The sequence below is a fragment of the Peromyscus californicus genome, unplaced genomic scaffold (genome assembly GCF_007827085.1).
Source record: "Peromyscus californicus insignis strain IS unplaced genomic scaffold, ASM782708v3 Scaffold_8__1_contigs__length_139910024, whole genome shotgun sequence".
Taxonomy (NCBI): Eukaryota; Metazoa; Chordata; class Mammalia; order Rodentia; family Cricetidae; genus Peromyscus; species Peromyscus californicus.
Genome location: NW_026294606.1, coordinates 19,434,909 through 19,446,802, shown reverse-complemented (window position 1 = coordinate 19,446,802; position 11,894 = coordinate 19,434,909). Strand labels below are relative to the sequence as shown.

Here is an 11,894-nt window from a genome sequence, read left to right as displayed (position 1 = left end):
TCTCAAAAACAGAAAAGATATGATAGAGACTGGGGCCCACACACACGTCTTTCAGGCTTCTACCTGTCAGGGCATGATATATATATACATGAAACATATCCCGACATATGCTATCTTAAAGGACTAATGGGAATTTTTAAAATGCAGAAACCAGAAGAAATCATTTATCAGTTACCTCTAAGGATAGAATCACACTACTCAACAAAAAACACTCAAAACTAATTCTTAAGGTTTATCTTTTCCAGCAAATTCTACAGGTTTATATGCTTCTATATGTATACAGAAAATGTCACATTTAAAACTATATCCTCAGCCAAAGGGTGATAAGAAGTACACTCAAGTTCTGTAAACTTATAAAAATAATATGCTTTAAATCTGTATGAAGCATTATGACATTTTTTTTTTTGTTTTTTCGAGACAAGGTTTCTCTGTGTAACAGCCCTGGCTGTGCTGGAACTCACTTTGTAGACCAGGCTGGCCTCAAACTCACAGAGATCCATCTGCCTCTGCCTCCAAAGTGCTGAGATTAAAGGCATGTGCCACCACACCCGGCTTCATTAAGACATTTTTAAAACCCATCTTAGAGTCAGTCATCTTAGATGAACCCATGGAGTAGCCTGGGGTGAACTTTAACTTTATCCTGTCCCCAGATATGGTCATATACTTCACTGTGCTACTTTCTGCTTCGAAAATGAACACCTTAGCAGCAAGGATGCAGAATCGTAAAAAATGTACTGGCATTTTAGCTTTTAATATAAATGCTGCTTCATGAAAACATCTGTTTGGGAAATTTCACCTGATGGATGAGAAGATGTGTATTACATATGCAAATGTCCTAGATCCCTATGCAGAAATCATTTATTCTTGGAATTAATTTAACAGTAATTACTTATTGATAATACACAGAAAATAAAGCTCTCACTAAAATACAGTGTTTACAGGTTCAAATCAGGTTAAACTTAATTTCAGCTTTTTAATAATACTTCATCATGCAGTTATAACAATTTTAAAGAAAAGCACCTAAGGAAAAACATGAAATAAAGTTCCACCTACAGGGGCTCCTCTGACTGTTTTCCTTGGGTCCTGGAGATGACATGGTTTAGAACTGGACAAACAGGCTGAAGCGGAGCTGGTCAAGAGGAACCTCCAGTTACCAGGCAGCTCCCCTCCCGTGCATCTTCTGAGATGTAGAACAAAGGAAGAGAGGCTGCAGCCAGAACCCGGTTTTTGTTTTCAGTTTTTTTCTTTCAAAGAAAATGTATTGAGCCTGTTAGTCTCCCGATGTTTCTGATGGCTTAAGCAGACATACACCAGAATCTACTGCCTCTATAAAGCAAAATGCAAGCTCTCGTGGGCTTTGGTATACAAAGATGTATGCACTGATCTGGGACCATACCAAATGATCCTAAAAATGGGGGTGGGGTGAGCTGGAAATATACTAAATCCTTCTAAATTTGTCATCTAGGCAAATCAAAGATGCATTAGAAACACTCTAAAAAGCACAAGAAACGTTAATGTCTAAAAGTGGGAAAATAAAAATAAAGGATATGCTTGCTTCATAACACATAGGAATCTTTAAATTTCCCCTACCTCATTTAAATGTAGCGCTAGGAAAGGTTCCCCTAATTGAGTAGCACTAACCAGTGGATTGGAAAGTACAGTAAGTCTTCAACCGGCACACTGCTGGCAGTGACCATAGTCAACAGCAGTGCCTGCTCAAGACTGCTGTCTGCTGCTGTCCTGCAGGTGGCCACTCCTACTCTATTCTTTCATCAGCGTCTTTCCCCTTTCTGAGCAAATATATTTTCTTTAAAAAATAAAAAAGGAATCTGCCTTTAACCTAACCCTCTCTCCCACGCTTTCTCACTTAGCCTTCGTTTTGTTAATTGTGTGTTTGTGTGCATGCAGATGGCTGCAGAGGCCAGGGGCTTCAGATCCCTGCCAAATGTGGTGCTGGGAACCTAACTCAAGTCCTCTATAAGAGTAGTGCACGCTCTTCTAACTGCTGAGGCATCTCTCCATCCCAATTCAAGTCTTTTAAATAGCTTTCCGTTATATCTCTCTGCCCCCGCCCTCTCTCTCCTTCCCCTTTTCTCCTCTGTGAGACCAGCTCTTGCTATGCTGCCCAGACCAGTCTCTTCTCATGGGCTCCCTCCGTCTCTGAAGGAGATGGGATCACAGGCACACGCCAGTATATGCAACTCAATTAAGCTCTCTCATCTTGGACCTGATCCCCTCCACTCTACCCTCCTGAGAGATCCCAGAAAATATAAAGCAGATCTGATCCTGTGATTCTAACTGGAACTCCTTAGGTTCTTCAACTCTCTAATTTGCTTCTCTCAAATGAACCTCTATATTCTCTTGAGCATGGGCTCTCCTAAGAAACAAAAATCTTCAACAAAAACCTTTTACATATGATTACTTATATATTATATAAATGAATTCCTATATTTAAATTTACAAATACACAGATTGGAGTTGAGAATGTGGCTCAGTTTATAGAGTACTTGCCTAGAATGCACAAAGCCCTGGGTTTGATCCTCAGCATCACAGAAACCTGGCATGGTATAAACACCTGTAATCCCAGCACTTAGAAGTGAGGCAAGAGGATCTGAAGCTCAAAGTCATCCAAAGCTACATAGCTCAAGGCCAGCCTCAATTACATGAAAAATTGATTCAAAAACAAACAACACACAAAATCAACATTTAAAAGACTGACAGGAAGAGGGGAAAACATGAGACAAATCACACGCATGCATGCACGCACGTGAAAAAAAAAAGAGGAATTCTAGTCATCTTCCCTGTGCCCAATGTTTTGTACTCACACCCATTTGTGGAGACCACTGGTCCAAAGGAAAAGTCTAAACCCCGTGCACAACAAACAAGTCTGTGTATCACTTGCTCCCCAAGTGTCCAGCTCTACCCCTCACTTCATCCCACACATCATATGCTTCAGTGATGACAAATTATTTGTAGTTCTTTCAACGAACAAGAAATTAAAACTGTAGCTTCAATTCTTGAAAAAAAATCTCTGTATTCTTGCAAGTGTTCTTTCCTCTTTCTGAAGTGTCCTTATATCCTTTAAGGCCTGCAGGTACTTATCATTCAGACTGAGTGACACTGCCTACCTCCAGTTTATTACCCCATTTTAGTGTGTTTATCCCCACTCTTCCTAAATAATATTCTAATTATGTTTGCCTTTATATCCTGTTGGGAGTCTCCAGATTGGGGCCCCATCCCAAGCCCCACCCAGATGTTCAGCTGGAGCTCAGATCCACTCCTCCCATTCCAGACACTGCCCAAAGAAAGCCTGGCAAGCCTGGCTCCTCCCCCTGAGGGTATTTAAGGCCCCTCCTTGGGAGCAGTTTTGTGGTTTCCCCTTTCCTGAGACCACCCAGGGATGCTTTGCCCAAATTAAACCTGGTTTTATTAATTCAGCTGAACTGGCTCACGCACAATGGAGTCACCCACCACCAGGGGAGGTTTTAGTTCTCATATCCTATATGCTCTGGCAGTCTGTTAGCTCCATTAGGACTGAGGGTGGTTAGTTATGTCATCTAACCTGAGTCTTTGTGAACTAATAGTACCAAATGGCAGCTAAAACAGTGTTGTCTCAGATGTTGGCACAACTAAACTGAACCATCAACTGCTATGCCAAGCTTAACATGTACTATCATTAATTTGATTTGAAACATACAAAGTGTGCCAGTATATGCACAAGCTACACGTCAGAGTCACCCAACAAGTGAGAATTCTAACATTTCTGAAGCCTCCAGTGAGGTGATGTGGTGGTCTGGATGAGAATGGTCCCCACTGGCATGAACTGCATGGCGACCATTGCTGCTTCACAAAGTTCCAGCATTTCCACATTGCAGACCACACTTCTCCAGCACCTTTTAAACTTTCATTTTTAATGATTCTCACTATTAATGCCTTTCCCTTTGGGAAATTTTGTTTGGGCGTAGCTAAAGGATGAAAAAATTCTTTAGAAAAACCTTCCTGCCACCACAGAGACAGGAATTTCAATGTGCCCTCCTAATTACACCAAGAACAGGAAAGTTAAGACACACTTGATCCCAAGGATGAACTACCTACAAATCAGATCCAGTAAGGGCAAGAGTCCAGTTCATAAATACAGAGAAATCAGAATGGTACAGTATAATGGGAAAAGAGTAAGACATCAGGACCTTCCCTTTTGTTATGAGGGGAACAGGCCCATATAGTAAAACTAAGACATTGTAGCATACTGTCTGGTTCTCAGAAGTCATTTTCCCAGGGTCAGGCAGTTGGATAAAGGTCTCTATGCCCTGAGGATGTCTCCTCCCCTCTTTTGAGGAAAGTTCCTGCTTGCTAAAGCAGTCATTCTTCTTATCTCTAGCAAGAGGAACTTGTGGCCCTTCATTAAAATATGACTGGTGCCTACTGTCAAGGTCAGTATCACAAGATCAGTATTGAGCCCTGATCACAAGCCACACCCCAGCTCACATGCTCCTTTTCTCCAGTTCAACCCTATGTGCGACTACAGAGTATCAAAGGTGCAGTCTTTTTCCAAATAAACGCACTGGCAGCCATCCTGATTTATCCTCAGATCCTGTCCTCCACCTCCCCTGGCTCCCCTCACCCACTCCAACTCCACACATCCTTTCTGGGACCTGAATTCCCCACCTCCCCCCAACTTCTACCAAAGCAAGTCTCCAGTGCCCCATGGACTCATAGGTTTGAATGTTTGGTCACCAGGGAGTGGCATTATTTGAAAGGATTAGAAGGTATGGCCTTGTTGAAGGAAGCATGACACTGGGGGTGGGTTTTGAGATTTCAAAAAAGCTCATTCCAAGCCCAGAGTCTCTCTTTTTCTTGCTGCTGCCTACAGATCTGGATGTAGAACTCTCGGCTACTTCTCCAGCACCATGTCTGCCTGCACACCACCATGCTCCCCTCCATGACAATGGTCCACTGAACTGTAGGCCAGCCTCAATAAAAGGCTTTCCTTTATAGACATTGCTGTGGTCATGGTGTCTCTTCATAGCAACAAAACTCACTAAGACAGGCGATCTCTTCAACTTGATGACTTCTATTTTCATTCACATTCAGCTACCATCAATTCCGAGACTTTCTCTATCTCTAAAAGTCTCAAAATGAAACAGACCTGTTTTGACCACGAACTTCTTCCCCTTTTTGGCGCCTACCCCACATTTTCTTGCACGCTTATTTTGCTGGTCTGTGTTAGCATTCCAGCCACCAAGCAAAGGGTCTGCATGACTGCACAATGGGCGCAGCGTGGTCACACAATCTGCGCATGCGTGGCATAGCTCATATGCGAATGTGCAGGGGAATCCATAAGAAGCAGACACAGACCCCTCCCCACTCTTCCTCTTCTTCCTTCTCCTTCCCACTCTCTCCCTCTGCATTTGTCTTCCACAGGCCTGGTCACGCTATCTTGGGTCCCTGCCCTCTCCCTTCTAATAAAACTCTGCTCTGATAATGAGTTTTGTCGTGTCTTGTGGCTTTTCTCACAAGGTAACATTGTGCCTCCTCATGGCTTATAGATTCAACAGTCTGGTCAGGCCTCCCATATTCATTCTAAACTTCATGGCCAAGTTTCATTCATACTTACATTGTCACCTAAGAAAACTAGGCCTTGCAGATACAACAATTATACATGCTCTTTTCATTTCAACTTCCTACTAAGCAAAACACATTTGTTTTTTATTCTGTTTGTTAAGCCTGGCCCAGAAAATTCCGATTGTTTTTCTTTATGTGTAATTCTCCTAAATGACTTCTCCCCCGAACCTCTCCCCATTCCATCCAGCTATTGTTTCCTTCTGTAAGATCTAGGGAAAGAGATGTCCCTAGATCCTTTCCAAAGATGACTTATCTAGTTATCATTCTTGTCATGTTCTTTATTACCCTAATCAACTCCTTTCATATCCTGATCTCACCTCCTCCCTTGGCTTCCCTGATCCTAACTCAAGCTGCATTTTCATTTCTTTCCATTTATGAACCATTACTTCTTTAATCCCGCCAATCTGCAATCTAGATTATCCCTCCACATAACAGCTCTTCCACATCACCAGTTACCTCCTCATTCATTGTTAATAATATGGGCTGTCCCAATCTCTCCATTTTAATGGTAAAGCTACCATCAATATTACCACTTCTTTCCCCCTTCTGAGTTTCTTGGTCCTTAAGTTGCTGTACGCTTCCTCCTATTTCTCTGAATGCTCTGGTACAATCTGCTCCAATGTTTTCCCAGGCAAAGCCTCAAAAGTCATTTAACAGGCTGCCTCGTTCCACATAACTCTCCTGATGATAACCATTTACTGGAATAATGACAACTCCTAAATCCTGACATGTTCTCAACTTACTGACCACATTTTTGACACAGATTTTATATTAAGTAGTAGATTACAATGCATATCTTATAAAATTGGATCCACTTTAGTCATTTAATTTTTAAAAGGAAGTTAATAAAGAAATCTATTAAAATATATATGCAAATATTTTAATTTAAAACATAATTACAGTTTTAATCATACACTCATTAAGCATAGTCTGACTGAAAATTCTTGAGTAAGCTACCCACACTGCACTGGATGAAAATTTCAGTCTTATTTTAAAAAACACAGCAGAAATACACATGTATGACACAACAGAACCCCTTTCCCCAAATCTAATTTTTGACTATACTATTTATGCCAAAACTGAAAAGCTCATTAACTATGTTAAGTTTTCCAAAGGGTTGCAATCCTAATTGATTACAATTGTCCTTAACAGCGAGGTTCTGTTTTTATCTAGTATTTGAGCGTGTAGTGCATACAGAGCAGAGGCGGCTTTGTGAGCTGACTTTTCCTGGCTAAGTATTCAGTTCTACTTATGGAAACAGGTATCTGGGGGAGTGGCCACTGGCCTCCTCTAAGTATTCAACAAGCTATGGGTATTAGGTGGTATGTTTTCCAGTGAAAAAGACTAGTGGTTGCTTTGTCAAAGGTCTTAAGCTGGAGGTTAAAAGGTAAACGTAATATATTAAAATCATGTTAAGTCAAGAATTAAACAGTGAGACAGGAATATCCAACCCTAAATTTCTTTTTTTTAAAAAATGATTGTTATTTATTTATTTATTTATTTATTTATTTATTTATTTATTTATTTATTTATTTATTTATTTTCTGGAACTGAGGACTGAACCCAGGGCCTTAGCAAGCGCTCTACCACTGAGCTAAATCCCCAACCTACCTTTCACAACCCTCCAACCCTAAATTTCTGTTCCTTTCCAGTGATACATTTATAGACTTAAGAGTAATTTTTCAAATTCATATATGGGATAGTAACCTGTGAAGGGGCCCCAAAATATCTTGACCACACAGCAGCCATGACAGGCTTAGGGGCCTAGACACAGCTTCTGTGACAGGCTTACTGGCAGGCAACACCCAGATCCAGGAAAAGCCTTAAGCTGATACCACCCAGGGAATCTACCCAGGGGTGAGGAAGTACCTGACATCCCAAACATTCCAACCATTAGATAAGGTGGCCGGATGTCCTTGAGTCTAGCACACACCTATTTTTGTTTTACAGATACCCTTAGACAATTGTTAGCCACTCAGGGTCCTGGACCCTGGAAATCCCCTCACCCCAACCTCTGCTAGGATAAAAACTCTGCTCCACCTGAGCTCAGGGCTCTCTACTCTCATTGCTGTGTCAGACAGACAGAGGGACCAAGCTCTTTGCTTTTACATTCGGGATTTGGTCTCCATGGTGGTCTTTTGGGGGTCCCTGTGATCTGGGCATAACAAACCTAGTTTTGTGAGACCAAAATGAGCCATCTTAGAAATAAGACCAAAATGCTTTCACCCTAAAATTAAGGCCTAAGATTTCTCCTTTTGGGAATAGGCCATTGGTTACTGAAACAAGTCAGTTCAGATTCCAGAAACCAGGAAGTGTAAAAGTACAGAGTCACAAGGTAGTCACGAGGTAATGCCTGCCAGAATATGGAATGTCCTCTCCCCGGTTTCCAGGGTAATTGACCATAAAAATGCCCCCACCTGAGGGCAGCCAATGAGAAATGGTGGCGGGCAACCACTCCCTTAGAAGTAATTTCTAGAAGCCCCTAGAATCGAGCCAATCAGAATTGTACCCGTACTAGCACCCCTAAATGATATAACCTTGTGATTTTTCCCTTTAAAAACTGAGCTTGCAGACAGGCGGGCACTTCCTCCAGCCTCCACTGCGTTGGATGTATTGGACGAAGTTCCTGCCTAGGCTTGTATTGCATTTGGATATCCAGAATTAAACCTTGCTTTTGCATTCCGGCATGCTTGTCTTTGGTGGTCTCTCTGGGGGTCACGATCTGGGCACAACATTTGGGGGCTCTGGGGGTCACGATCTGGGCACAACATTTGGGGGCTCGTCCAGGATCCCCAGAGACCCCCCCGCCGGGACCCCTAAGAGCTCCGGAGGTCCATCTGCACCGATCGGTAAGAGCGCTCCATTTTCTTGTCTTTGCTTTCTTTTTACTTCATTTTCTTATCTGAAGCTGGCGGTTGAATCTGACAGGCTCTCACCTTGGCGGACGCGCCTGTAAGGTGACCCTGGAGGAGTTGGGAGACGTTCCAACCCCTCATCAGGACGCGGGGTCCCCACAGGTCCCCCGTCATAGGATGCCTGTGAGGGGTCCGTCTGTTAGGACGCCCATGATCTGGGGATCGGGAGACTCTGTTGAGTTGTCCCTGTCCCATCCGTACGGTCTTTGGCATAATCGAGGCTCCCTCTCCGGACTCTCATCTGCCTGGACCATCTGTAGGGCCCTTGTTCTTCCTTTTTGTCTGCCTATCTTGTCCGTCAGTGTGATTTGTTATACCTATATAAATGTATAAATGTGTGAGAACTGTGGCCACATGTGTGAGCTTGTGTATGCATTGGGACTTGTGGGCCGGATTGCCAGCCAAAGGGATGGAGACCCCTTCGGTGGTTGAACTGGCACAGAGTAACAACATTGCTTCCTTGCTCTCTCTGACCAGAGCGCAGGCAGCAGAACTTCAGGGACCCAGGGTGCCGCTGAGAGCTAGGCGGCCTGTGAGCATCACGGGGGCCTAGGTGCAGCGGGTTCGGGGCCCCAGCTCGCTCAGAGAGCTTTGGAGTAGAGACTTTACAGCACGATGAGGTGGTGGCCAGATTGGCCCAGAGGCCGCATGGGAACTAGGCATGGCTGTGTGCTAGGGCAGGCTATGAGCACTGTGGGGCCCAGATATGGCTGGCAGGTTCTGGCTGGGCTCCTGTGTGGACAAGGGGCAGAGCTGGCGGGAGCCAGCAGGAGCCTCAAGGAGCTCAGTGTGGGGGCTGGTGGAGAACTGCCCCTCCAGGGTCACAGCTGTGGAGTGGCCTACAAGTCTGTGGGCCCAGCCAGGGTATGGAGTCACTTTCAGTCTGCCATTCTCGTGTTCTTGAAAATCTGAGGTTAACAGCAATCTTTTTGTCCCAATGGTGCTTGCTTTCCCTGTCCTCTTCCTCTTCCATGCTGGGGCTCCCAAGACCTGCCCTAGGGCTAAAACCTGATCAAGGTCTGGCTCCAAGAATGGAATGTCACCAACAGTTTCTTGTCTGTGGTACAGTGCAGTTGCAAATTGAGTTATTCTTGTTATGGTATATGCATGGATTTCTGTTCTTTAAAATATTGTAACTTTACAATATATTCTAGATTACTGAGGGGAATCACAAGAAAGACTTTGGTAAGAGTTTCTGTTTTAAAAGAAAAGAAAAAGCGGAATTTGTCTAGAGTAAATGTCTGAGGGATCAAAGGAACAGACTGAGGGTCTATAGAAGGTTGTAGAAAGTCAGAGGGGATGTGATGTAAACTGTTAAGGTTTCTTATGCCTGCAAATACTGAATTTAAAAGTTAATTCTTGTTGGTTTTCATTTTAAGAATGGCTAATGATTCTGCAAACTGCTTATGTATGTGGACAGGTATGTGACTTGGAAATGTAAGCAAGCTTTAACTGTACAAATATATGTGTGTAACTTGGATCCAACTGTGTGTATGTATGCAAGTAATTATTGTTTAGAGAAAACGAGCTTTAAACAGCAAACACGTGGCTCCCTCCATCTTGGCTGGTGACCTCATGGGCAGCCATGTGGCTGGCAGCCATCTTTTACTAAGGTTATAAAGATCTACTCAGGTTAACACCTAAGTACTTATGTCTTTACCAAGTGTTCAACAGCAAGTTTCTAGAGAATTTAAATAGATGGCAACTTATGTTTAATAAATAAGATACTTAATAAATATTAAAGCTGCACATCAATGCTTTTATACACAGAAATGTACCTTGCTCTGGCAGCTAAACTTTGTAACATAAAGGAATCATAGGGAACAGCTGAGGTTTGCAAATATATGGCAGGACTAGAGTTCCAAAAAGAGTCTAGTTGCAGTGGTGGACCTTAGCAGTTTTAAAAAATGCTAGTGCCAGGTGATGATCACTGGAAGCACCAGTCATAATAAAATGGAGCAGGCAGGCTATGTATGTGCTGCCAAAGGTAGAGTCAAAGAAATCATCCAAGCCTCTAAGTAAAAGAACCAAAAGGATTATAAATAAATCCCAGATATTGAACTTTGGGATTGTCTACACTTTGGAGCTTGGTTTTACTTTATACAGATTGTGATGATGCCATGTTTTCTCCCCCTTGAAGTAAAAAAAGATACTTTATTGTCGATATTACAAAAGACATTTGAGAGATCTTAATCTTTTAAGAACAGTTTTTAGAGTTAAAAACCAATGGCTTAAAAAAATGTTTCTCCTTACCCAAGGTACGTTCAGGCTTAAGAATGTTGTCTAGCCTCCTTGTATTTGCTAAGTTTGTTAAGCTTAAGTTATTTGGATAAACTGATGCATATATATGTTTTATATTGATATTTTGTTTTGGTTTCTTTACTGAACCTGTATTTGATGCTAGAAGAGCTTCAACTTAAAAGCATTGTTTTTAGGCTACTTATTGTAGACTGCTAGAGAACATAAATAGTCAGTCATAAGTAATCAAGTTTTTTTTGAATTGTAGTCAGGGTAAGTAAGTACTGATGTAATATTACAGAGATAAGTTTACTCATTTACTCAGTCCCTTGCATATGTTTTCAGGGTTAAGCTTGAAACAAGTAATTAGAAACAAAGTTTGTCTATTCAGATATACCTGGACAGCCCTCATACTTCAGAAATCTGCAGAATATGGCATTTAAATGTTGATCTAAAAGCTTATTATATCAGACAGGTTTCCAGATCCTAGCAGTGACCCAAGGTCTCCAAAGAAGATTCTGTACGAGGCACCACAATGTCTCTGCCTGACATATGACAACACTGACCACAGGGCAAGATGCCCCAGTGCAACACCTGCTGCCAGGACCCAGCCCAGACTGTGGACAAGCAGTAGGACACTGGAATTGATTGTACCCTTTAGCCTGGTCAAGGTCAGTCTTCTGTGTCCCTATTCCACAGGAAAAATACTCTGCCTTATGGGCCTGATGGCGGAAGAAGATTGATGCTGTTCTTACTGGTGCCTCCAACGTTATGGAGACCTGGGTAGGGATTGGTCCCTGTAATTTATGTGATTGGAAGCTTCTTGGTCTGCACTCAGATGTAGTTTATCCTTCTCAGATTTCTGATAGTACTGATGGCTAGGCTAGCTCTAACTTTGTCAGCATGGCAGCATCAACCAGATCCTTCTGCAAGGCTATAGCTAGCTTGTTAGCTCACTTTTAGGAAAATGTTCTAAGGTATAAAAGTTTAAAAAAGTTATAAAGGTTCAGATATGAGTCTAAAATGAGATAAGTTTCAGATTACTCTCCTGTTCTATGATTCAGAGCTTAACATTTAGGAGCCCTGATGAGCTGGTAGAGCAATGACTACTTACTGTTC

The 11,894-nt window shown here is 42.5% G+C and overlaps 2 protein-coding genes across 5 annotated transcripts in view; both read right to left on the bottom strand.

The window, feature by feature from the left end:
* LOC128104642 (proline-rich protein 36-like) overlaps positions 1-6,341 on the bottom strand; it is a 32,527-nt gene extending 26,186 nt beyond the window's left edge. The window contains exon 1 of the mRNA XM_052729577.1: positions 1,054-6,341. The gene's annotated coding sequence lies outside the window, so the exon portion shown is untranslated. The remainder of the gene's footprint in view (positions 1-1,053) is intronic.
* The window catches only part of Dtnbp1 (dystrobrevin binding protein 1), a 130,127-nt gene that overhangs the window by 46,086 nt on the left and 72,147 nt on the right, over positions 1-11,894 (bottom strand). The window lies entirely within an intron of this gene.